The sequence below is a fragment of the Lynx rufus genome, unplaced genomic scaffold (genome assembly GCF_022079265.1).
Source record: "Lynx rufus isolate CCGP_SWC_20201006 ecotype Redwood Valley unplaced genomic scaffold, mLynRuf1.p SCAF_5, whole genome shotgun sequence".
Classification (NCBI taxonomy): Eukaryota; Metazoa; Chordata; class Mammalia; order Carnivora; family Felidae; genus Lynx; species Lynx rufus.
In genome coordinates this window covers 134,832,012-134,842,431 of record NW_025814867.1, presented here as the reverse complement: position 1 = coordinate 134,842,431, position 10,420 = coordinate 134,832,012, and the positions used below count along the sequence as shown (strand labels likewise).

Below are 10,420 nucleotides of genomic sequence, written 5' to 3'. Positions count from 1 at the left end.
AAAAGGAGAACAAGGTAGGAAGGAAGAAGAGCCAGTAAGAGAGTAAAAGGTTGTATGATGGTGATGACAGAGAGACGAGGTGAAGGAAAGAGAAATTCATATGCAGATCAAGTATGGATTCCAGTGAGTATGCACTGCTGCCCCTTCTGGGGGGAGGGTGGGAAGGTGTTTGAAACAGGTGACATGACACTAAGTACATAACCAGTCCTTTTGAAGGATGATGATATTCTAAGATCTGTCACTGGTGTCGACTACTGGCAGGTTAATTGTATGGCAGTAGCAGTTACAGTTAGCTAGTTCAGTTAGCTAGTTAGCTTGCACCTACAAGTGCAAGTGCATTTATTATGGTACCCATGCACTGATTCCATTTTTCACATGATTGTGGTGTCCGTGGACCACTGCCCAAACTTGGGTGGGATAAGAAGGCTTATTGAAAGTCACGGTGTCAGTCACTTTTATATGCATGACATAAAAAATAAAGACCCACATGCCTTTGCTCACTGCCATGGGTCTATCCATATGTCTTTCCCCAGAACTCTGACTTTTTACCTTCTAAGTTTTTTTTTCCCCCTTCCCAAATCAAGACCTTTACCTCTGTCCTGGGGGTCATGTATACTCATTCTTCTGGCCACTTCTCATCCCTAGAAAGTGATGACTAAGTGACCGCACAGTTTTTCTTACTGAAACGATGTCCTTTGTAAATGCACTTTAGTATTTCCCCTTTGTAGGGCTATAATGAGGCATCAGTTCCTTCTCACCTAACACAAACATATTGCAATAATCCATCTGTGAGTGGGTTGAAATTCATCCTACTTTATCAGTTATAGACAACATCCATGAATTCCTAAGTATAAGCTGAAAGTCATTTGTATAAAGAGATAAGTGACATAGGCATCAGAATTACATGTTCATGTAATTTAAATATGCACTTGATCTGCTTGGTACAAACCTTGACTGTGATGTTCCAATTTCACATGGATCCTTCCTATTCTGCTTGACAATATGCCAAGATGATATGGTAAAACATCCCTCAAAATGGACAGTTCCAATAATACAGCCACTTGGTGTTCCTAGCAAAGAACAGTTCTTACTAGGACCATAGCACCCCCTCAATTCATTCCTTAAGCGATTGATGAGGGTATTATCTATGCTGTTCTGAAAATTATAGACTTGTAGTGGGTTCTTAGCTCATAAGTGTTAAATCTATTTTACCTTCCCATATTCTCAGAGTCTTCTGATTTCAGCCTCACCACTATGTAAAGGAAGTAACAACATTTATTCCTAATTTAAGATAATTGAGTGGAGGATTCAAACAGTCAATTTAATAGGTTATTAGGATATTTTAGGAGTCCTTATAATGGATATAAATTCCCCAAGGTAAGTAAATTGTCTCCTATTAAAACCTATTTCCCAACCCTTGGATGTCTCCTATTAAAATATAGTTCCTGGGGTGCCTGGGTGGTTCAGCTGGTTAAGCGTGGAACTTTTGATCTTGGCTCAGGTCGTGATCTCACAGTTCCTAGGTTCAAGCCTCATGTTAGGCTCCATGATGAGTGTGGAGCCTGCTTGGAATTCTCTTTCCCTCTCTCTCTGCCCCTCTCCTGCTCGTGCTCTTTCTCTCTCTCTCAAAAATAAATATAAATAAACAAAAACAAAAACAAAAACAAAAACAAAAAACCCACCATATTTCCCAACCCTCAAGATCTATGTTGACAGGTCATGGCCAGCAGACATTAGCTGGGTTCTATACTTCCTTTAATGTATAAGCTATTTCCTTTTAGAACAGAGATTTTACTTTCTTCTTGGTTTGTGCTTAATCCTGAACTTGTAATTGTCTTAGAAGCAATGAGGGAAGTAAGGAAGGTTCTTTTATGGAAACAAGCTCCATCTCTGTGTCTGATTCAAGTGGGTCATTTCAATTTCACCACTCAAGGAAGGGACTGCCTTTCTCTAACAAGGGGGAAGGAGGCAGGCAGCTTCTGCTGACATAATGAATTCAGTGGAATTTAGGAATTCAAATTTAGCAGACTTGTCAATCCATATTCCCCATCACAGATTTCAGAGTTCTACTCTTGTCCTATGAGAGTCCTGACATTGACAAATGAGATTTGTTAATTATATCATATAATCTAACTCCCTTACAATTAGGTTCTACCTTGAGATTGCAGCTCCTGAAGAATTTTATAGAAGTTACTGATAGTATGCCATGAGATATCACTTGATGCCCAGGTATTAGAGGAATTAGCTGTTGAGCAACCTGTCATTGTCCCATACAGCCCTAAGATGACAAACACCACACATTAATGCCTTAGTTTCCACCTGTACCTCATCAAATCATCACTGTCTTGATTAGTAGCTCCTGGCTTCTGTTGAGATGGCCAATTAATACCCTTATCAAATTTGGCCACATCTTTCATGTTCTCTCCTAAACAAGATTTTTTTACTCCTTTCAATATGGATAGGCTAAGAACTTCTGAAATTTTTAAGTTCTGCTTTTTTATTAAGAATTCCATCCTAAAATCATTTTTCTTGTCACATTCTACTATAAGCATTCAAGAGAAACCAGCTGCTCCTTCAACACTTTGCTTAGATATTGCCTTCACCAAATATCTAATTTCATCACTCTCAAGGTCAACCTTCCACAAGACACTAGGACAGGAACACAATTCAGCGAAACTCTGCCATTTTATAACAAAGAATCACCTTCTCTCCAATTTCCAATAACATGTTACTCATTTCTGTCTGTAACCTCATCAGAATGGCCTATACCATCCATATTTCTACCAGCATTCTGTTCACAACCACTTAGGTATATACTCTAAGATGATTGAGGATTTCTCCGTAGCTCTCCTTTTTTCCTTTGCATTCTCACCAGAATTGCTTTTAATGGTCCTTTCACAGAAATATTGTTTTACTCTAGCATGTAACTCCAAAGTCTTCTAGCCTTTACCTGTTTACTAAGTTCTAAAACCACTTGCACTTTTTTAGCTATATGTTGCAGCAGCACTCTGCTTCTCAAGACTAATGTATATACTTGTTAGGGTTTTCCAGAGAAACAGAATCATTAGGATATATAAAGAGATAGAAGAGAAAATGTATTACAGGAATTGACACATGAAATTATGGAGGCCTAGATATGCCACAACATGTCATCTATGAGCTAGAGAACAAGAAAAACCTTTGGTATAATTCAGTTCAAGCCTGAAGGTATAAGAACCAGAAACTCCAATGTCTAAGGGTAGGAGAAGGATGATGTCCCAGCACAAGGCAAGAAAAAGAGAATTTGCGCTTCCTTCACATTTTTATTCAATTCAGGCACTCAGCAGATTGGATGATGCCTACTACACTGGTGGAGTGATTTTCATTACTCAGTCTACTGATTCAAATGCTAATCTATTTCAGAAACACCCTCACAAACACATCCAGATAATGTTTTACCAGCTATCTCGGCATCCTTTGGCCGAGTCACATAGAATTAAAGAACAGAACTGAATGCCTTCTACTACCATCAGTTTACTTTGCTTTGTTCACAACTATTTTCAACATTATCAGGTGCAAGCATAGGCACTGTTTCCCCTTTCCTCATTCAATTCCTACCATTGGTTTTGGCTTCAGCTCTTTTTTTCCATCTCACTTCTTTTCTTCACGCTTGGCCTGATAATGAGAATTAAACTGGAGAGTAAGTGATTTGTCTATTCCTGTATAGAAAATGTCTGAACTAGGAGTAGATCTCAAGCCACCTGAGTCTCTCCCCACTCACAGTGTGGTAATATTACCAAGATTATTGGAAAGGTCATATTATTGCATAGGTCATGCTGACAAGTACGAATATCTGTTTCAACACAGATACAATGGCTATAGCATTACTAATGTAAGTAAAAATGGGCTTTTTCCCCTTCATTATCTAGAATCTAGATATAATATGCATAGAGTATACACATACATTTAAATTATATTATTATTATTATTATTATTATTATTATTATTATAAAGAATCAGGAAAAATACCTATTTTTCTGATTTTCCTTCTTCTAACATAATAGAATACACATGTGCACAGTAGGCAACCAGATGTTCCAAATAAATTTTGCCTTATTTTTGATTATATAGACATACATATGCCTGTGTGTGTTTATTATAAATACATTACTTGTTACTGAATTATTTAGTATCTGTGTACTGCTATTGTCAAGTCTTTAAATAATCCTCATTTTCCCTTTTTTTCTTTGACTCATGGCTAAATTTAGAACCATAGCATTTGCTTATTGTTGAAGTACTGATTGAAACAGAAGGTAACTGTATTCCCAAATATGTATGTATGTATGCATACATACATATATATATGAGAAAGGCTGAAATAGCACTGAGGAAAAATTATGGCAGTATAGATTGTGTAGTGAGATCATCAGAAATCTTTACATGTTTCACAAGGACTGTATTCTTTGGTATCATGATTTAAAGTATACACAGAAAATAAGAGAAATTGAAATTCGTCCTGAGTAAAGGACCATCTTAGCTCCTTGATCCATATAAGTTTGATGAACTCTGCATTCCTAGGGAAGAGCAACAGTCATGCTGAGGGCAGAGAGATGTCTATAAATGAGACCCTGATATGCCTTATGTGATTCTAATACACTCATCTCCTTCAGTGCTTTTACACATATCCATCCAGAGGAATTAAGCAAGAAATATTTCTCTGGAAATTTGTTTTAAATCATTTTCCAAAATAAAAATAATTTAAAATTTCAGGTACTTAAAAATTTAAGTAGAATTTGTGCAGAAATCTACATTTTTGTCTACAGTATTTGATTAGAATACAAACTAAATAAAAATGTTTACAGTTGTTTTACTAACTGTATCAAATACTAAAGCCTATACTGCACATGTATATCTATGCATTCTTCCATCTGTGCTCCCAGGTACTTCATTTCATAAATCAACCTTCCTTACCTTTTCTAACAGTCTGAAACTGTTATGTAGAATGGAATGAGTTATAATATCATACTTTCTAGTATTCATAACTTAATTTTAAAAAGTCATTTAGCAGAAAAAATATGAATTAAATATTTCTAATATTAAAGATAATGCTAAATTTATCATGAATTATGTCTAAATAAATGTTATATTTAAAGAAAGAATATGATTTCTTTTAAAAAAAATTTTTAGGTTTATTTATTTGGAGACAGAGAGTGTGCACAAGTGGGGTATGGACAGAGAGAGAGGAGAGAGAAAATCCCAAGCAGGTTCCATCCACACTGTCAGTGCAGAGCCCAATGTGGGGGCTCAAACTCATGAATCGTGAGGTTGTGATCTGAGCCAAAACAGAGTAGGACGCTTAACTGACTGAGCCACTCAGACACCCTGTAAAGACAGAAGATGGTTTCTGAACATCCTATATAGTTGTTCTTAAATCTTAAACATCCCATAACTTAACTCTTGGCCTTTCAAAAGACCCAGGTAATCTTCCTTACCTTAGTATTTTTGCTTGTACATTTATTTTTGGTGCTCATTTGAACTCCTTCATACCTGTAATTGATTCTGGAGGGCTTGGGGGAGAATTACACTTAAAATAATATTGCTTAGGGAAAAATCACAACTTTATAAAACTGATTCCAATAATTTCCTTCTCTTTCTTTTATGGAGAAATCCAGAAAGAAGTTCCCACAAAGCTGCAAATTTGATGAGTTGTGAAACTGATGACTCATCAAATTAATAAAGTCAGAAAACTTCTGGGTGATAATCGAAGTGCAGAGAACAAAGACTCTATATGCAACATCCCTATAGCTGTATCTGATTTTTTGCTCTGGATCCAATCAGGAAAATATGGTACTCTTGGGAAATCTACTTCATCTACAGACTTGTAAAATTCCATTGGGTAAATTTTTATTCCAAAGAAACTAAGACAGTGTATACATTGGCTAAGCCAAGAGCACTGCTTGGGGAATTTAACTATTTTGCTCAGACTATCACTGGCCATCTGTTATTGAAGAGAGGTCTTTAGAACTTGAATTATCTAGGCAGGCTAACACTGTTGATAGAATAACTTGGCTAAATACTATGTTTTCCATGTCAATTGTCAATTTGTTAGACATACTGTATCAGGAATGAAAAACAGGTTTTCTTTTTTTTTTTAATTTCTTCGTATTGATACTGCATGTTTGTAAACTTATTCAGTCACAGCAGAAAATCCTTGTTTCAAATGTGTGTGTGTGAGGATCTTGCTGTGATGGCTGAAGTTCATTTTTTTTAAATAAAGCATGATTTATTTGTTCAAAAAAATTTTTTAATCACTCAGAGTTTATGGCTTCATTTGGCCCAATAATACACCTCTGAGGACCCCACATGGATCTTTCCAAAAATTACCAGACATGTAAATTTGAAGTGTTACAGGCCCTTCCATGACCCCTAGGTCCTGCCAGTGGGTCTAAAGAGAAAAATGAGAGCGTTTCTACGTGGATCTTCCCACAGTGGCTCTGTTTCTCTGGGCTGCAGTGCTGATGCAAATGACTGGGGCATTTCGGCACAGGAGCCTCTGCACAATGCCATCACATGATTGCACAGCACGAGTTCTCTTTCTGGGCCATTTTATAGAAGGCTTTAGGCTGTTCCCAGCACTTGGGATTTGGACACCAGGTCAGCTCCATCCTGTACCTTAGTCATGGGGTTAGTTTCTCAGCAGTTCTTGTGTCTACTGGGGCTGCCATCTAAGGGCTGCTTAGTGGATGGTAGCAAGAGATCCGACTGGCCACTCTAGACTGTCCACCTGCTTGGAGAATTCTTCTAGTACCTTCTCTAGAAAGGTAAGAGCCATGCAGGGCGGCAATTCACTATCTGCAATGACCACTCCTGCAAGACTGTGGTTTCACACGTAGACGTGGCACAGATATTCTTGTTCTTGGACAGAAGCTCTGCTGCCTTATGCTGAGTGCTCCACAGCCCGTTGATCTGTGAGGGTCATGACTTTCTGATCACTGGACCTCTGGAAGAAGCTGAAGGAGCACATGTCATATGTGGCTTTGAGCAGCACCACCTTGGGCTTGCCTTTGTACAGGACACTAAGGCTATACAGCTTCATGGTGCAGTGTCCCCCAACCCTGCCCCAGAGCCATGGGACCAGCGCCCCAGGGGACTGCCTCAGGCTGCTGATGGGTCTGACCTATTGAAAACACCACCTGAAAAATGATTTATCAAGTAATTTAAGAAAATAAACATTTGGCACAGTTTGCTCTGAACTTTAAAATGCCTCAATATTAAGCATTTTGGAGTAGATATACTTTTTTATTGTCTAATTTGCTCTGTGAAGATCTGAAACTTCTAGCTCTTTTCCGTGTGATGAAAAGCATTTAAAAAAATTTCCCACAATAAAGTAATGTTAATGGTGAATGTTAGATTAGGTTAGGTAAACAACTTTTCTTTGTGAAAATCAAAAGAAGAAGTAACAGGTTATCAAAGATAAAATTTAAAATTATTGTATTATCTTCATCAACAAATCTTTGATAAAGAGTTAATTATAATGATATAAAACACTTGTTTTTAACACTTAACATGGACCAAGAAAGGAATTTAAATGTCTCATCTACATAAAGTCATTTTATCCTTGTAAAAACTATATTATTATAAATAAGTCAGGAAAAACAATTATTTTAATGATTTTCCTACTTCTAATAGGACAGAGTGAGCATACATGGGGACAGCAGGCAACCAGATGCTCCATAGAAATGGGTATTTTGCCTCATTTTTCTGATTATATGCCAACATCTATCACAGTGCTCAGGATAATAGTATTTGTGAGAAAATTAATCTGAATAAATAAATGAAAAGAACAAAAATAGAAGCATTTTAAATATTACATTGTGACCATGCTTGAAAATACTGTTCATGCCATTTTATTTGCTGAAATGATTCTGTATAACTGCAAAGCCACCATTGCCCACATACCTCAGGATTTTCCATATGCAGGGGCTGTCCTCCCACAGTTAGCAAGAGGCAGCAGTAAGAGGAATAAATAGGAATATGAGGGTGGATGATGACATTCCATGACAAATGAGTCTGATGGTCTCATTTGTTATCATATCCAGTCATTGAAAATGTGCCAATTCTTGCTCCTCAATGAAATTTTCTTTTCTTCCTAAATTCTGATAATGGGTTTTATGCAGAATTCTATAAAATGATTCACCTAAATAGGAAAGTTTACAGCAATTTGAGTCAACATGCCAATGGAAGAAACAACACAGGTGCTTTGATCTTTTTCTGCCTTAAAAAATATCTAAAGATTTTAATGTCATTTAAAAAGTTTTAAAGGGTATTTTTAATGTGAAAATGCACTTTCAGTATTAAGACTTCATATTTGTATGTAAATTTAAGCTCAGAGATAAATTTACAAAACTTGAATTGTTATTTGATCAAAAGGGTTTTGAAAATTAAGCTGATATAGTTCCAATATCCCTCTTCCTTTTTTTTTTTTTAAATACGGAATGCTTCACAAATTTGGTGTCATCCTTGCACAGAACTCATGCTAATCTTCTCTGCATTTCAATTTTAGTATATGTGCTGCCAAAGCATGCACTCTATCTTCCTTCTGTGACAATACGTTCTTTTGTTTCTTTGAGATTTAATCTCATGGTGCCTGTTTGGAAACATAATATGGAAAGAAGTCTAATGAACTTATGGAACATGTTGGTTTTGGACAGGTAAAAGAATGAAATAGTCTGAAGGGCTTGTTATAAATGCATATGATAAATTAGTCTGCCAGATTTAATAACATGCTTTATCCCTTTCAATTAAAGCTACTATGTGCAGATTCAAGTACCTTTAACGTTTATTTATTTTTGAGACAGAGAGAGACAGAGCACGAATAGGGGATGGTCAGAGAGAGGGAGACACAGAATCCGAAACAGGCTCTAGGCTCTGAGCTGTCAGCACAGAGCCCGACGCGGGGCTCAAACTCACGGACCACGAGATCATGACCTGAGCCGAAGTCGGCCGCTTAACTGATTGAGCCACCCAGGCGCCCCTCAAGTACCTTTAAAGACTGAATGTTATGTGGATAGATGGAAAAATGATACTATCATTGGATTCCATTCTCAGTAGTATTTTGTATTTTTTCAAAAGCTAAAGCTTAACTATATTTTTACTTACAAGTTATTTTTAAGGTTTAAAACAGTGAATTTGTGGTAAAACATGTCAAATTAACCTTTAGAAAATGGAAAATATTTTATATATAAGGATACCATTTCTTCTTCCCAATTTTATTAATTTAAAAAAAAACTTAAATTGTTGTTCTAAAACACCAATGAGCTATTTGATTTTTATCTTGGAAAAAAATGAATGTATATAGATGGCACACATTCTTTTACTCGGTTGCATATTGAAAAAAAAAGATGAGAAAAATTAGTTCAACTTTGATCTCAATTTAGCAGTAAATATCAATGCAGCTTTCCCAGATGTCTATAGTTTCAATTTTTAACTACTAACATAAGAAACTGAAGTCTTATTTTATGTAATTGGCTTTCCCATGAAAACTGTAGCTACAGTTGAGGAGTTTTGCCTTTATACTTGATTCAATAACAGCAACAAAAAAACGATACTGTCCTAGGAAATGACACACAAGAATCATTTACATACAGGGCTTCATCTAACTTCAATATTATTCTGTATGTGAAGTCTGCAGTAGGATTGACTCCACAGACTCTTTACTAGCCTACTTTTATCATCACACTTTTATGCCTTTAATAAGATGTTAGGTATTCTTTCTCCTTTTTTAAAGTTTATTTATTTATTTATCTTTGAGAGAGAGAGAGAGAGAGAAAGAGAGAGAGAGAGAGAGAATGAGAGCACAGGAGGGTCAGAGAGAGAGGGAGAGAGAGAATCCCAAGCAGGCTCCATGCTCTCAGGCTCACAAACCATGAGATCATGACCTGAGTTGAAATCAAGAGTCGGATGCTTAATCGACTGAGCCACCCAGGCGCCCCTGTTCTTTTCTCCTTAAGTGAAACATTTTTTACTTGATAAAGACATGTAGAAAAGTACGTGTGTGTGTGTGTGTGTGTGTGTGTGTGTGTGTGTGTGTGTGTCTATGTTGACTGATCTTTTCATAATGTGCTGTTTTACATGTTGATGGCATTGTGCTGTTATAAACTGAGCCTCACATTCATGAGAGCAGAGGGCACAGCCAATGTTGATGACATCTGTCAAATTGTTATTATGGAGAATTTCCTGTTGAGTCATTGCATTATGGGTCAGAGGGGAGGTGGAGCAAGGCAGAAGAATGTGAATAGAAATACACTTGGGATATAAATCAAAGAAGAGAGTACTTCATTTTAGGTGTGACCTACAAATCTATGAAATAAGTATAATCTTCATTCTAAAGAAAAGGAAACTAAAGTTCAGGAAGATGAAGGCATTCATTTAGAGTTCTAAT

At 36.5% G+C, this 10,420-nt stretch overlaps 2 pseudogenes; both read right to left on the bottom strand.

Moving 5' to 3' along the window:
- Positions 1 to 6,545: 6,545 nt before the first annotated feature.
- Positions 6,546 to 7,075, bottom strand: LOC124525998 (synaptobrevin homolog YKT6-like; annotated as a pseudogene).
- A 1,388-nt stretch (positions 7,076 to 8,463) lies between these two features.
- Positions 8,464 to 8,562, bottom strand: LOC124527378 (uncharacterized; annotated as a pseudogene).
- Positions 8,563 to 10,420: the final 1,858 nt, after the last annotated feature.